This window comes from Eschrichtius robustus, chromosome 14 (assembly GCF_028021215.1).
Source record: "Eschrichtius robustus isolate mEscRob2 chromosome 14, mEscRob2.pri, whole genome shotgun sequence".
NCBI classification, from domain to species: domain Eukaryota; kingdom Metazoa; phylum Chordata; class Mammalia; order Artiodactyla; family Eschrichtiidae; genus Eschrichtius; species Eschrichtius robustus.
The window spans coordinates 17,002,877-17,018,474 of record NC_090837.1 but is presented as its reverse complement, the minus strand read 5'-3'; the positions used below and the strand labels follow the sequence as shown (position 1 = coordinate 17,018,474).

The 15,598-nt window shown below is 42.2% G+C and overlaps 2 non-coding genes and 1 pseudogene across 2 annotated transcripts; 2 read left to right on the top strand and 1 right to left on the bottom strand.

Annotated features, from left to right (window-relative positions):
* Window positions 1–1,401: 1,401 nt before the first annotated feature.
* LOC137777071 (U4 spliceosomal RNA) lies at window positions 1,402–1,542 on the top strand. The gene has a single exon (XR_011076403.1). It is a non-coding gene; the product is annotated as a U4 spliceosomal RNA (small nuclear RNA).
* A 670-nt stretch (window positions 1,543–2,212) lies between these two features.
* On the top strand, window positions 2,213–2,353 carry LOC137777125 (U4 spliceosomal RNA). The gene has a single exon (XR_011076444.1). It is a non-coding gene; the product is annotated as a U4 spliceosomal RNA (small nuclear RNA).
* An 11,941-nt stretch (window positions 2,354–14,294) lies between these two features.
* Window positions 14,295–15,182, bottom strand: LOC137776171 (small ribosomal subunit protein uS2-like; annotated as a pseudogene).
* Between the last annotated feature and the right edge of the window lie 416 nt (window positions 15,183–15,598).

Here is a 15,598-nt window from a genome sequence, read left to right as displayed (position 1 = left end):
ATGAAGTCATCCAAGACAGCTGGTGAAACAATTGCCCTTGATAGCTACTGACAGGGTGTAATGAGCCACCCAATCGAGACATTCTCAAGGGCTGAGAAGTTCCTTGGATGACCCTAGTCTTTTATTTCTCACAACTCCACCACACTAGGAATTAATGACAAAGTCCTTGGTTGGATCAAAATCAAATATTCTAAATTAATCAGACTGTTAGCCTTTCTTTTTTTCTGCTGTTTTTTCCTACCCTGACAATTATGGCTGTGGAAAAAAAATTAACTACACATCAGTATCAAATAGGCCTTTTTATGTCATTTTTACATCTAGTTGATGACTACATAAATGTTCAGTGAGCAATACTTTGAACGTTTCATGTTTGAAATTTTTCATAATGAAATTTTGGGGGAAATATTTTCTCAGAGTACTAGTTGCATCTTAGTGAGTAGCAAAAACCAAAAGTCTTTTGGAGAGTACAGCTCAGAGCTGAAACAAGTTCAGACATAGGTTTCTAGTAGCTTTCCACTTGCCGAGCCAGTAACAGTGAAAGTTACTTCAAACTCATGAACTGTAGAAATAGCCTCTCTCCTCTGAATTAAGATGTCCACAGAAAACCCTTTCAGGTTAAACATAGAATTACCACATCATCCAGAAATTCTACTTCTAGATATATACACAAAAGAATTGAAAAGAAGGACTCAAACTGATACTTGTATGTCAGTGTTCATAGAAGCATTATTCACAATAGCCAAAAGGTGGAAGCAACCTCCTGTCAATCAAAGAATAAATGGATAACAAAATTCCATATAGTAGAATATCAGCCATAAAAAGGAACGAAATTCTGAGACATACTACAATATGGATGGACCTTAAAAACAATGTATGAAATAAGCCAGACACAAAAAATTGTGTGATTCTCTTATGTGAGATACTGAGAGTTGCCAAATTTATAGAAAGTGGAATAGAGGTTGCCAGGGTCTGTGGGAGAGAGGAACGGGGAGTTAGTATTTAATGGGAAGTTTGTTTGGGGTGATGAAAAAGTTCTGGAGATGTACAGTGGTGATGGTTGCTGAACTTAGAAGTGGTTCAAATGGTAAATTTTATGTTATGTATATTTTACCACAGCACTCTTACACTGAGCACATGGCTCATCCTCCCCAATTTATAGTCTGAATTAAGTTTATTAGCATGTTCCCTCCCACAATGCTTTGCTTCATTCTCCACTCAAAACTAAGTGAAATCAAGCAGCTGAATACTCAGAAACGGATTATATATTTCCGAGACATCTTAATATGGTTGTATAATTTTCAGCCCATTAATAATTAAGGGTTTTGCCTTGAGGCTCCAACTCACCTTTCTGTAATAGGAACCTTGCTTATTGGGAACGATGAGTAGGGGGTGGCTTTCTTTAGCTTTGCGCAGTGGCAGTATCGTAGCCAATGAGGTTTATCCGAGGCGCGATTATTGCTAATTGAAAACTTTTCCCAATACCCCGCCGTGACGACTTGAAATATAGTCGGCATTGGCAATTTTTGACAGTCTCTACGGAGACTGAACAATGTAGGTTTAAAATAAGGAAGTGTGCGTTCTGTAACCACCGTAATTCAGTATGAGGTTACGCTAAAAATATAGTCACCAGCAGCGTAGTGTTCATTGAATTTTCTATATTCACCGTTACAACACGGACTCACGCTCCTGAAAACTTTTAGGCGTGTTTTCGCTTTTAACACCGTGTTCTCTTCATGTCTGTTATCCAGTTTTCGTTGTTTGTCTTTTATGTCGGCGTGTTACAAACAAAATGTATTAACAAACAAAATGTATTAACATTGACGCGTGGGTGCTGAAACCAAAAAGGAAAACTCTCAGGAGAGACATTAGAACTTACAACCTACCGATCTCATTTCGGTTAACTCTGTGTTTTCGTTCGTTCTTTTCCTGCCGGTGTTTTTTATAACACGAGTCTCAGCCAGACGGTCCTGGTGACGTCATGGTAATTTGCATGAGATTCCCCAGCATCCTTTGCGAAGGCGCACGTATTTCTAAAACGTTAGTGTTCGACAACAGATAATTTTAAAACTAGAACCTTTTCGCGCAGGCGGATCTTAAACATAAGTTCTTGCAAGGAAGTGCTTCATATTTCCCAGCTCGTTATCAGTCGCTCACCCTCACGGTAAAGGCAGTTGTCATCCATGGCGGAGCTAGGTGCGTGCTTACGTTTTTTAGCTTTGCGCAGTGGCAGTATCGTAGCCAATGAGGTTTATCCGAGGCGCGATTATTGCTAATTGAAAACTTTTCCCAATACCCCGCCATGACGACTTGAAATATAGTCGGCATTGGCAATTTTTGACAGTCTCTACGGAGACTGATTGGTGCAGGTTTAATAACAGCTGTATACTTAATATTTTTTTATTATACTGTAGTGAGCATTTTAATTGTTCTAGGTTTTCTAGAAATTTATTGCTTGCTTTCGTCAAAGCGGTTCTGCGTTTATTTCTATTATTAAGAATTACAAGCGGGTTTAGTCCAGTGTTTATCCGCTGTGAGTATACTTGCTTTTAGACAGATCGGGTTGCGCTGTTTTCCCGTGAATAAGGACGCAGCCCGACGGTTTCTCAGTGCACCAAAAGGAATTTTGGTTGCAATAGGTATTGTCTGGAAGTTCCCAGTTGCTACATGACCAACTCTGCTTCCATAACAACTGAACTGGACTCTTCAAAGGGTCACAGGTTCGTAAGAACGGATGGGTATCTGAAAACAACTTATCCGAATACTTCGTTTTAAAGTGATGAGGGGGGGGAACGGACACAGTAGGCATTTTCAGGTCCTACTATGCAGTACCGGGCACAGCTGCGCTTGGAATTAAATCCCTTTACTTTTAGTGGGGTGCGGGTTTCCACTATACCGACTGCCTCTAGTCTTGTTCTGTTAGGAAGACCAGGCGTGTATCCACGGATAGAAGGCCTCAGGAGTCCTATTCCTGGGCGTGGCAAATCCGGCTGGACCTGCTTAGGCGAACACTCATGAAACATTCTTCTGTTCTCTAACAAAAGAATGTGGCTTGTAAGGGCGAAGGTGGTGGGACAGCATCTACGGATTCAAAGCACAACACTGGGGAAAAACCGCTCTACCTGCAAATCAGACACAGTCCCTGCTTCAGGGAACTCACCGTTTTGAGACCACAGATAAACAAAATAATTAGATTATTTCAATGTTATAAAGCAAATAAACAGGGGGATGTGATGGAGCCAGCCAGGAGACCAGCCAAGTTCCAACACCAACAACTATGGAGCACTTACTGTGCGGCAGACGCCACATGAAGTGCTTACTTCATATGCCAGACTCCACGCAAAGTGCTTAATATGCTTTATTTCATTTAATTCTTACAGAAACCATTCTCCCCATTTCTTTTCTTTTTTTTTTTTTTTTTTACAAACAGCTCTACTTCGGCATAATTGATATTCAATAAACTGCACATATTTAAAGCCTACAATTTGATGAGTTTTCAAAACATATACACCCATGAAACCATTATTGCAAACCAGCTGGCGAACACATCCATTACTCCCCAAAGTTTCCTGGTGTTCCTTTGCAATCCACCCCTCCCTCCCATCTCTCCCCACTACCCCTCCCCCATTCTGTCGCTATAGATTAGTTTGCATTTTCTAGAATTTTATATGAACGGAATCTACGGTATGTGATTTTCTTGAGATCGACTTTTTTCATCAAACAATATGTCCTTCCGGTCCATCCAGGTTCTTGCATGTATCACTAGCTCATTCTTTTTCCTTGCTGAGTAGTATTCCATTATATGGAAGTACCAGGGTTTGTTCAACCATTCACCCATGGAAGGACATTTGAATTGTTCCTAGTATTTTGCTATCATAAATAAAGCTGCTAAGAGCATTCCTGTACAAGTTTTTGTATGAGTGTAAGTTTTTAATTCTCTGGGTCGTGTAGTCAGTTGCATGTTTAGTTTTGTAAGAAGCTGCCAAATTATCTTCCAGAGTGGCTTTCCATTTCCATTTTATTTTCCACCTGCAGTTTTAAAAAATCTAGGCAAGTGCCCCCCTTTTTTTTTTAATATTTATTTATTTTTGGCTGAGTTGGGTCTTCGTTGCCACGCACGGGCTTTCTTTGGTTGCAGCGAGTGGGGTCTACTCTTCTTTGCAGTGCGCGTGCTTCTCATTGCGCTGGCTTCGGAGCACAGGCCCTAGGCGCATGGGCTTCAGTAGTTGCCGTACGTGGGCTCAATAGTTGTGGCACACGGTGTCTGTTGCTCCACGGCATGTGGGATCTTCCCGGACTAGGGCTTCAACCCGTGTCTCCTGCATCGGCAGGCGGATTCTTAACCACTGCGCCACCAGGGAAACCCCCGCCCCGCCCCCGCTGCCTTTTTTCTTTCCTTCATGACACTGATATTTTGAAGAGTCCAAGACAGTTACCGTGTAGAAGCCTCACATTCCAACTTCACTGATTGTGTTCCCTTTATTTCCTGTAACCAAGACCACAGCTTGATTCGATTCAACAGAACTTCAGAGGTGGCGTTGTGAACTTTGTATTGCATCTGCCACTATAATCGATGCTGAGTTTAAGCGCCAGGGTAAAGCAGTAAACTGCTCTCTCTCTGTTGTAAAAGTGCACTTTCCCCTATGTAATCAGTAATCTGTGGAATGAACAATCCTTGACATTTGGTAATAAAAGCCTTTGCTTTCCACAACTACTCCCTTAAACCACTTCCTGATCAGTCATCAAAATATGGCTAAGTAAGATAAGTTAATGTCACTTCTTCTCTGGAACCCAGGGTAGATTTGCTGGGACCAAGGAATACCCTGTGTTCAGGACCTGTGGTCCCGGGAAAGGGAAGAAGAGTCCCCTGCGGAGCCAATGTATTACAATTGAGCAAATATGATGGAAAGAGGGGGTCAGTGATAACTACCCAAAGGGGCATCCTGAAGACCCCACTAAGATTGTGCGAACTACAAGAGGAGCCGACTTGTGCTACCCAGAGGCTGAAATTTCAAGGAGCTAAAAATTTCCTTGATAGTGTGGTCTGAAAATGCACTCCAACCATTTCTTTTCACCTTAGCTGGTTGCCGAGGTGAATAATCTGGGTGTCAAAACAGGCCTGGAGGAGACAGAACATGAATGCTCCCTCCCATGGCAAATTTTGTATTGACTGGAAAGTCAGATAATGCTCTGGCAAACACTCATGTGAGTGTGTGTGTGTGTGATTTTCTTAGAATTTATAATAGCAAGTAAGTAAAATAATGACTCATTTGTAAGCATACAAGAAAGAAAAGCATGGAAAAACCACCAAGGGACTTCCCTGGTGGCGCAGTGGTTAAGAATCTGCCTGCCAAGGCAGGGGACATGGGTTCGATCCCTGGTCTGGGAAGATCCCACATGCCGCTGAGCAACTAAGCCCGTGCGCCACAACTACTGAGCCTGCGCTCTAGAGCCCGCAAGCCACAACTACTGTGCCACAACTACTGAAGCCCGTGTGCCTGGAGCCCATGTTCCACAACAAGAGAAGCCACTGCAATGAGAAGCCCACGCACCACAACAAAGAGTAGCCCCCACTCGCCACAACTAGAGGAAGCCGGCGCGCAGCAATGAAGACCCAACGCAGCCAAAAATAAATAAAAAACTTATTTAAAAAAACCCACCAAAAATATGAACAAAAAGCTTAGGGAAAGCAAAACAATTTTTTTAAAGGTAAAATTTATAGAACATACATGTGATATTTTGCTCTCAGCTCTACTGGAATCTTTCTTTGGCTGGGTAGTTTGAGTTACAATGACTTTTTTTTTTTTTTTTTAATTGAAGTAAAATTCACAGAACGTAAAATTAACCATCTTCAAGTGGATCCATGTGATTTTTACATATTATTGGTTTCAGTTTCACAACCTAATTTTTTTCTGGTTGTGAAATTACTGCATGTTGGTATATAAAATCCAAACATTATATATATGCAGCAGTGACAGTCAAAGATCACCATAATCCCACCTCCATGGCTAGAGAAAATAGCCACAGATAGGTGAAATTATGCCTCCAAATTGTTCTATTTATGTGTCAACCTAATTATTAGCAAACATTGGATTATATTCTACATTCAGTTCTACTATTTCCTTTTTCTTTCTGCTAAACTAATATATGGTGGACCTATTTTCCATGTCAGCATATAACTCCCCTCTTCCCATATGGATATATCCCACTTCAGCTAACCAATCCCTATGGATGGACATTTGGGTTGTTTCCAGTTTTTCCCAATTATAAGCAATGCTATGATGAACATCCTTGGGTGCGCATCTTTGCCTACTCATAGGGTTTTTTGGGGGGAATTTTGCCTACTAGTGCGCTGTTTCTAGGGGAAATTTCTGTAGGTGAGATTGCTTGCACAAAAACCATTCACATTTTGCATTTTAATTTTTTTTTTTTTTTTGGCCGCACCGTGCAGCTTGTGGAATCTTAGTTCCCCAACCTGGGATTGAACCTGCACCCTCGGCAGTGAAAGTGGAGTCCTAACCACTGGACCACCAGGGAATTCCCCATATTTTGTATTTTAAAAGATGCCCCCAAGTTGGGTCCCCCAAGACTGTACTGTGTATTCTCCCACAAAGCCACATAGGAGAGCGTCTGGAGAATACTCAATGTGTACGTTTGAAGCTCTGCAGCTTTCACAGGACTCTGCTGGGTTAGGGAGGGGAAGAAGGAGGAGGGTGAATTCATATCCAGTTCCAACAATTAGTTGTTCTCTAGCTCCTTTCCAGGCAGAAAGCAGAGAGAAGGGGCTGGCTTGGGTGAGGTAATCCTGACCCTCTCCCCTTCCACCATGTATGGAAATATCCTTGGAAACATCAGTTCCAGATGGAGCCAACCCCCACCCCACCCCCTCCCACCCTGTCACCCAAGCCAGCCTGGACCTACTGGCTCCAGGGGACAGAAAAGCTGGACTCTGAGGAGTATCTCAGCAGGGAACGGGTCCACCAGCCCCCAAACAATCTTCCCAGTGTAAGTCCCTGCAGGCTGTCTGCAAGAATCACTGGCTTCTCTGGGTTAAAAATATCCCGTGCCCAAGGGGCCTTCAGTGTCTGTCTCAGAAGAGAGCCGGCTTATAGCTCTCCATCACTGGGGAAATGAACTGAGACCAATTGATTTTTTTTTTTTTTTCATGAAGCTTTGAAACCAGACTTTCTGGGTTCAAATCTTTGCTCCACTATTCACTAGCTGCGTGACCTTAGGCTACTTACTTAATTTCTCTGTGCCTCAGTTCTCTGGCTGTAAAAGGAGTGTCAGGACCATCACATCTATCTCAGAAGCCAGTGGGTCTCCACCCCGGCTGAGCACTTAAAATCACCTGGGGAGCTTTTAAAAATCCTCTTGCCCAGGCTGCATTCTGGGTCAATTCAATCAGAATTTCTGAGCATTAGTTCTGGGCAAAAAATATATCTTAAAACTTCCCAGGGACTTCCCTGGTGGCACAGTAGTTAAGAATCCACCTGCCAGAAAACTATAAGACACTGATGAAAGAAATTAAAAATGATACAAACAAATGGAGAGATATACCATGTTCTTGTATTGAAAGAATCAACATTGTGAAAATGACTATACTACCGAAAGCAATCTACAGATTCAATGCAATCCCTATCAAACGACCAATGGCATTTTTCACAGAACTAGAACAAAAAATTGCACAATTTGTATGGAAACACAAAAGACCCCAAATAGCCAAAGCAATCTTGAGAAAGAAAAACAGAGCTGGAGGAATCAGGCTCCTGGACTTCAGACTATACTACAAAGCTACAGTAATCAAGACAGTATGGTACTGGCACAAACACAGAAATATAGATAAATGGAACAGGATAGAAAGCCCAGAGATAAACCCACGCACATATGGTCACCTTATTTTTGATAAAGGAGGCAAGAATATACAATGGAGAAAAGACATCCTGTTTAATAAGTGGTGCTAGGAAAACTGGACAGCTACGTGTAAAAGAATGAAATTAGAGCACTCCCTAACACCATAAACAAAAATAAACTCAAAATGGATTAGAGACCTAAATGTAAGGCCAGACACTATAAAACTCTTAGAGGGAAACATAGGCAGAACACTCTATGACATACATCACAGCAAGATCCTTTTTGACCCACCTCCTAGAGAAATGGAAATAAAAACAAAAATAAACAAATGGGACCTAATGAAACTTAAAAGCTTTTGCACAGCAAAGGAAACCATAAACAAGACAAAAAGACAACCCTCAGGATGGGAGAAAATATTTGCAAATGAAGCAACTGACAAAGGATTAATCTCTAAAATTTACAAGCAGCTCATGCAGCTCAATATCAAAAAAACAAACAACCCAATCCAAAAATGGGCAGAAAACCGAAATAGACATTTCTCCACAGAAGATATACAGATTGCAAACAAACACATGAAAGGATGCTCAGCATCACTAATCATTAGAGAAATGCAAATCAAAGCTATAATGAGGTATCACCTCACACCAGTCAGAATGGCCATCATCAAAAAATCTACAAACAATAAATGCTGGAGAGGGTGTGGAGAAAAGGGAACCCTCTTGCACTGTTAGTGGGAATGTAAATTGATACAGCCACTATGGAGAACAGTATGGAGGTTCCTTAAAAAACTAAAAATAGAGCTACCATGTGACCCATCAATCCCACTACTGGGCATATACCCTGAGAAAACCATAATTCAAAAAGAGACATGTACCACAATGTTCATTGCAGCTCTATTTACAATAACCAGGACATGGAAGCAACCTAAGTGTCCGACAGATGAATGGATAAAGAAGAGGTGGCATATATATACAATGGAATATTAGCCATAAAAGGAAACGAAATTGAGTTATTTGTAGTGAGGTAGATGGACCTAGAGTCTGTCATACAGAGTGAAGTTAGAAAGAGAAAAACAAATACCATATGCTAACACATATATGGAATCTAAAAAAAAAAAAAAAAAGGTTCTGAAGAACCTAGGGGCAAGCCAGGAATAAAGACGCAGACGTAGAGAATGGACTTGAGGACACGGGGAGGGGGAAGGGTAAGCTGGGACAAAGTGAGAGAGTGGCATGGACATATATACACTACCAAATGTAAAATAGATAGCTAGTGGGAAGCAGCGCATAGCACAGGGAGATCAGCTCGGTGCTTTGTGATCACCTGGAGGGGTGGGATAGGGAGGATGGGAGGGAGACACAAGAGGGAGGAGATATGGGGATATATGTATATGTATAGCTGATTATCTTTGTTATACAGCAGAAACTAACGCACCATTGTAAAGCAATTATACTCCAATAAAGATGTTTAAAAAAAAAAAAAGAATTCACCTGCCAATGCAGGGGACACGGGTTCGATCCCTGGTCTGGGAAGATCCCACATGCCGCAGAGCAACTCAGCCCGTGCACCACAACTACTGAAGCCCGCGTGCCTAGAGCCCGTGCTCCGCAACAAGAGAAGCCACCACAATGAGAAGCCTGTGCACGGCAATGAAAGGTAGCCCCCACTCAACGCAACTAGAGAAATCCCGCGCAACAACGATGACCCAACGCAGCCAAAAAAATAAAATAAAATAAAAGCTTCCCAGGTCATTCCAATGTGCCAGTGCTGTAAAGATTTTGTGGGTATTAAATGAGATAATATAGGAAAAAGGCTCCCCATGGTGCCTGACACAGAGTTATGTGCTTTGGTGGGGGTTGTGGAACCAATTATCCAAGTCTGCGTGGTGGTCAGGGAAGGCCTCCTGGAGGAGGGGGTGTTGAGCTGTGAACTGAAGGAGGAGAGAAGTTAACCAGGAGAAAGAGGACAGGATGCCTTTTAGCCGGGGTATCAGTACCTGCAGTGTTCTGGAGCCAGGAGGATGTGGCCTCTTGGAGGAATTGAAAGTCATTCCCAGAAATTCCCTGGCAGTCCAGTGGTTAGGACTCCACGCTTTCACTGCTGAGGGCCTGGGTTCAATCACTGGTCAGGGACCTAAGATCTGGCAAGCTGCACGGTACGGCCAAAAAATTGAAAAGTCTTTCCCTGTGACTGGAGCTGAGAAAGGAGAAAGGAGAGTTGGTGGAAAATCACTGGGCTTTATTCTGGTGTCAGGAAGATTTTAAGCAGGACAATGAGTGTGTGTGTGGGGGGGGTGCCCAAATTCAGAAACAGCAGGGCCTCCTCAAGGCATTGTGTCCAAGCCCTCTGGGGAACTTGAACTTGACAAGGGGTGTGTGACGCAGTCCCCAAGTTCCCCTTCAGAAGCCATGTCCTAGACTGTAAAGTCAGACAGTCCTGGGTTTGAATCCCGACTTTGCCACTTCGTACTTGTGTGGCCTTGGGCACGTGACTTCATTTATGAGCCTCAGTTTCCTGGCCTGGAAAATAGGCATAAAACCCCCATTGGATCTTTGTGAGGATTAAATGAGATGATAATGTAAAAGACTTAACATGTTGCTTCCCACATGCCAAACAATAAATGTTCCCAATATGTGTGTCAATGTGTGTAAAAGACTGGTCTAGAAGAATCTACAACTGGTCATTAATTTTGGGGAGATTATGGATACTTTTAATTTTTATATCTCGGTTTATCTGTTGTTGCTGTTTTTCTAAAATTCTTTCTGCAATGAACAACTACTGTTTTTGTAAAGAAAACTTCCACATCTGTATTGTAAGCTCTGGAATTTATTCTTCTAAATCTTTTTTTCCCCTTAATCCCCTCTTTCTTCCCAACATCAATTAGTGCAGTGGTAAACTTAATTCATTAAATGGGTACTTAACAAATGTTATTCACACAACATATTTTTATTCAGCACCTACTATGTGCTGTATCCTGTGTCAGGTACTGGGGTAGAGCAGTGAATGAGACAGACTTAGTCTCTGCCTTCCTGAAGCCTTGAATCTGGTAAGAGATGGACAGATGCAAACGAGTGCATAAGAAGCGTTTAATTACAGCTGTCCCTCGTTATCTGCGATTGGTTCCAGGAGCCCCGAATATATCAAAATCCCTGGATGCTTAAGTGCCATAGTCGGCCCTCTGTATCTTCAGTTATGCATTCGCGGATTCAATTAACCATGGGTTGTGTAGTACTATCTGAATTTATTGAAAAAAAAAATCTGCTTGTAGGTGGAACCGCTCCATTCAAACCAGTGTTTTTCAAGAGTCAACTGTATAATTATGAGGAGTGTTTTCAGGGTGCTAAAAAAAAGGTCTTAATAACAGGAGCCCTGACATAGTCTACCAGGCCAGGGAACGGTTTTCTGGGGGAATGGCTTTTAGGTTGAAATCCTCCCAAATAATGATGCCAGCTATCATTTACATTTGTGCTGTCCAATGTGGTAGCCACTAGCCACATGTGGCTACTGAGCCCTTGGACTGTGGCTAGTGGAAATGAAATGTGCTGTCAGTGTAAAATACACATATGATTTCAAAGACTTCCTATTAAAAAAAGTGAGCTATCTCATTGATGTTTTTTATATTGATTACAAGTTGAAATGATAACATTTAGGATAGACTGGATTAGGTAAAATACACTAAGATTAATTTTAACTGTTTCTTTTTATCTTTTTTAATGTGGCTACTAGAAAATTTTTAATTACTAATTAAAAAAAAATTTTTTTTTCCCTCCAGATAACAGAACAATTCCATTACACTATGAAGAAAAAAAAAGACCAAAATACTATTTTGTAAATAAATCTTTACATTAAGTCAAGGATAATTAAGATAAATCTTTTTAAAAACCTATTCGGTATTTCTTTTCACTTTGCAGCAAATTCAGCCCAAATGCTCCAAGGAATACAGTCTGGGGCAAATGAAGAAAACAACAAAAAGTCAACATATCTGCTGCTATGAATGTGTGAACTGTCCTGAAAATCACTATAGTAACCAGACAGGTAATTAATTACACTCATTGCAACATGTACAGTGACACATCTGAACCATTTCTCTTAGGCTGATTTTTTTTAAATTTATTTATTTTTAATCAGTCATCAATTTTATACACATCACTTTATACATGTCAATCCCAATCACCCAATTCAGCACACCACCATCCCCACCCCACTGCAGTTTTCCCCCCTTGGTGTCCATACGTTTGTTCTCTACATCTGTGTCTCAACTTCTGCCCTGCAACCCGGTTCATCTGTACCATTTTTCTAGGTTCCACATACATGCGTTAATATACGATATTTGTTTTTCTCTTTCTGACTTACTTCACTCTGTATGACAGTCTCTAGATCCATCCACGTCTCAACAAATGACTCAATTTCGTTCCTTTTTATGGCTGAGTAATATTCCATTGTATATATGTACCACAACTTCTTTATCCATTTGTCTGTTGATGGGCATTTGGGTTGCTTCCATGACCTGGCTATTGTAAATAGTGCTGCAATGAACATTCGGGTGCATGTGTCTTTTTGAATTACAGTTTTCTCTGGGTATATGCCCAGTAGTGGGATTGCTGGGTCATATGGTAATTCTATTTTTAGTTTTTTTTTTTTTTAATTATTTATTTATTTTTATTTATGGCTGTGTTGGGTCTTTGTTTCTGTGCGAGGGCTTTCTCTAGTTGCGGCAAGTGGGGGCCACTCTTCATCGCGGTGCGTGGGCCTCTCACTTTCGCGGCCTCTCTTGTTGCGGAGCACAGGCTCCAGACGCGCAGGCTCAGTAATTGTGGCTCACGGGCCTAGTTGCTCCGAGGCATGTGGGATCTTCCCAGACCAGGGCTCGAACCCATGTCCCCTGCATTGGCAGGCAGATTCTCAACCACTGTGCCACCAGGGAAGCCCCTATTTTTAGTTTTTTAAGAAACCTCCATATTGTTCTCCATAGTGGCTGTATCAATTTACATTCCCACCAACAGTGCAAGAGCGTTCCCTTTTCTCCACACCCTCTCCAGCATTTGTTGTTTGTAGATTTTCTGATGATGCCCATTCTAACTGGTGTGAGGTGATAGATACCTCATTGTAGTTTTGGTTTGCATCTCTCTAATAATTAGTGATGCTGAGCATCTTTTCATGTGCTTTGTGGCCGTCTGTATGCCTTCTTTGGAGAAATGTCTATTTAGGTCTTCTGCCCATTTTTGGATTGGGGTGTTTGTTTCTTTAATATTGAGCTGAATGAGCTGTTTATATATTTTGGAGATTAATCCTTTGTCCGTTGATTCGTTTGCAAATATTTTCTCCCATTCTGAAGGTTGTCTTTTCGTCTTGTTTATGGTTTCCTTTGCTGTGCAAAGTTTCATTAGGTCCCATTTGTTTATTTTTGTTTTTATTTCCATTACTCTAGGAGGTGGATCAAAAAAGATCTTGCTGTGATTTATGTCAAAGAGTGTTCTTCCTATGTTTTCCTCTAAGAGTTTTATAGTGTCCAGTCTTACATTTAGGTCTCTAATCCATTTTGAGTTATTTTTGTGTATGGTGTTAGGGAGTATTCTAATTTCATTCTTTTACATGTAGCTGTCCAGTTTTCCCAGCACCACTTATTGAAGAGACTGTCTTTTCTCCATTGTATATCTTTGCCTCCTTTGTCATAGATTAGTTGACCATAGGTGCGTGGGTTTATCTCTGGGCTTTCTATCTTGTTCCATTGATCTATGTTTCTGTTTTTGTGCCAGTACCATATTGTCTTGATTACTGTAGCTTTGTAGTATAGTCTGAAGTCAGGGAGTCTGATTCCTCCAGCTCTGTTTTTTTCCCTCAAGACTGCTTTGGCTAATTTAATTTAATTACTAATTTTAAAATTTAAAAAATTTTAACATGTGGCTTGCATTTTGTTTCTAGGGGATAGTGCTGAGTTAGAGAGTGCTTGTTAGTGACAAGGATTATGCTAAGTAGTAAATGTGAGTATCTCGTTTAATCCTATGATGACTCTGACAGGTAGGTATTATTTATCTTCTTTCTACAGAGGAGGAAACTGGCACAAAGAGTGAATGGTCTGAGATTCACCACCAGCAAGGAGCAAAGCTGGCATTAGAACCTGGGTGGAGTCAGTCCAATGAGCTGTGCACTTAACCTCTACCCCACACTGCTAAGCAGAGGGACCTGTGGGCTGCGACAGGAAGAGGCATCAAGAGCCATCCAGGTGGAAGGAACAGCACATGTCTGAAAACACTGACATTCCGTGGACTAGAGAGCCTCAGAACATTCGGCCGTGGAGTGATCCCATGGAGGATCTACTTTCTTGGAGGCTGTTTTCTCACCATGAGGACCCTGAATTCAGTTTTGGCAGGGCTGTCCATCAATGTCCTGTCAATGTCAGTTCTTTTTTTTTTTCTTTTTAAGACTCTTTATTTTCCGTCAACCTATTTCCATTTTAAGAGTTCGTGGAAGAACAGCTTAAGAGCACTCAGTGGTTGTTCTACCCATTCAGTGGCTTGAGCAGTGGGAGCTGCAGACCAGCCTTCAGTGGGGGATGGCTGAATAGGCACAGAGGGCACCTGCACACCTTCGGACCAGTCTGCCACCTCAGGTTGTTTAGCGATGAACTCAGGAGGTGGGGCTGTCCATTCACCCTGAAATTCCTCCTTGGTCACAGCCTTCTCAGCTGCTGCCTGCTCTTCCTTTTCAATCTCTTCAGGACCTCTGTAGAAGTAGAGATCAGGCATGACCTCCCATGGGTGTTCATGGTAGATGGTGCCACGCACGTGCAGAACTTCCCGGGCGACCATCCACCACATCAGACCCACTGAGTGAGCTCCCTTGTTGCACGGGATGACAATGTCCACACAGTGCAGAGGAGAATCTGTTACACAGACCAATGGTAGGCAGGTTAACATAAGAGGCCTCTGTGAGAGGCTGGTGGTCAGCCCTGGGATCAGTAACCACCAGAAGTCTTGGCTCCTGGAAGGCTGCCTGGATCTGGTTAGTGAAGTTTCCAGGAGTGAAGCGGTCAGCAATAGGAGTGGCTCCAGTGACAGCAGCAAACTTCAGCCCAGCTCACTGGCCAGTATTCCTGGAGGATATGACACTGACATCAGCTGGGTTTTCAATGGCGACAGTGGCACAAGCTGCCAACAGAAACTTCTCCCAGGTTCTCTTCAGATTTATGATGTAGGTGCCATCACTTTTCCTTTGTAGATGTACTGTTCCATTTGGAAGTCAAGTTTGGTGCCACTTAAGTGGGTTCCTGCTGTAAGGAATTTGAGGACATCCTGCTGCTTCATTTGCTGGATATCAAGGGCTCCGGACATCGTGAAAATTTCCCTTTAAGTTACGATGGGAATCCAGAGCAACGCCGTATGGACCCCTGTCTGGGTAGCGCAGAAAGGCAATGCCAGTTCATCCTTAGGAAATATGAGAAAACCTGGTTTGAGTTAACCAAGTCTGATGGCTGGGGGATGGGAGTCCCCGAGGGGAGGAAAAGGTATTTTTTTTTTAAAGATCCTTTTTTAAAATTTATTTATGTATTTATTATTTATTTTTGGCTGCATCAGGTCTTAGTTGCGGCACACGGTATCTTTCGTTGCAGCACATGGGCTCTTCGTTGCGGCGCGCGGGCTTCTCTCCAGTTGTGGCGCAGGTTTCTCTCTAGTTGCGGCCTGCGGGCTTCTCTCTAGTTGTGGCTCGCAGGCTCCAGAGTGCACGGGCTCAGTAGTTGTGGCACGCA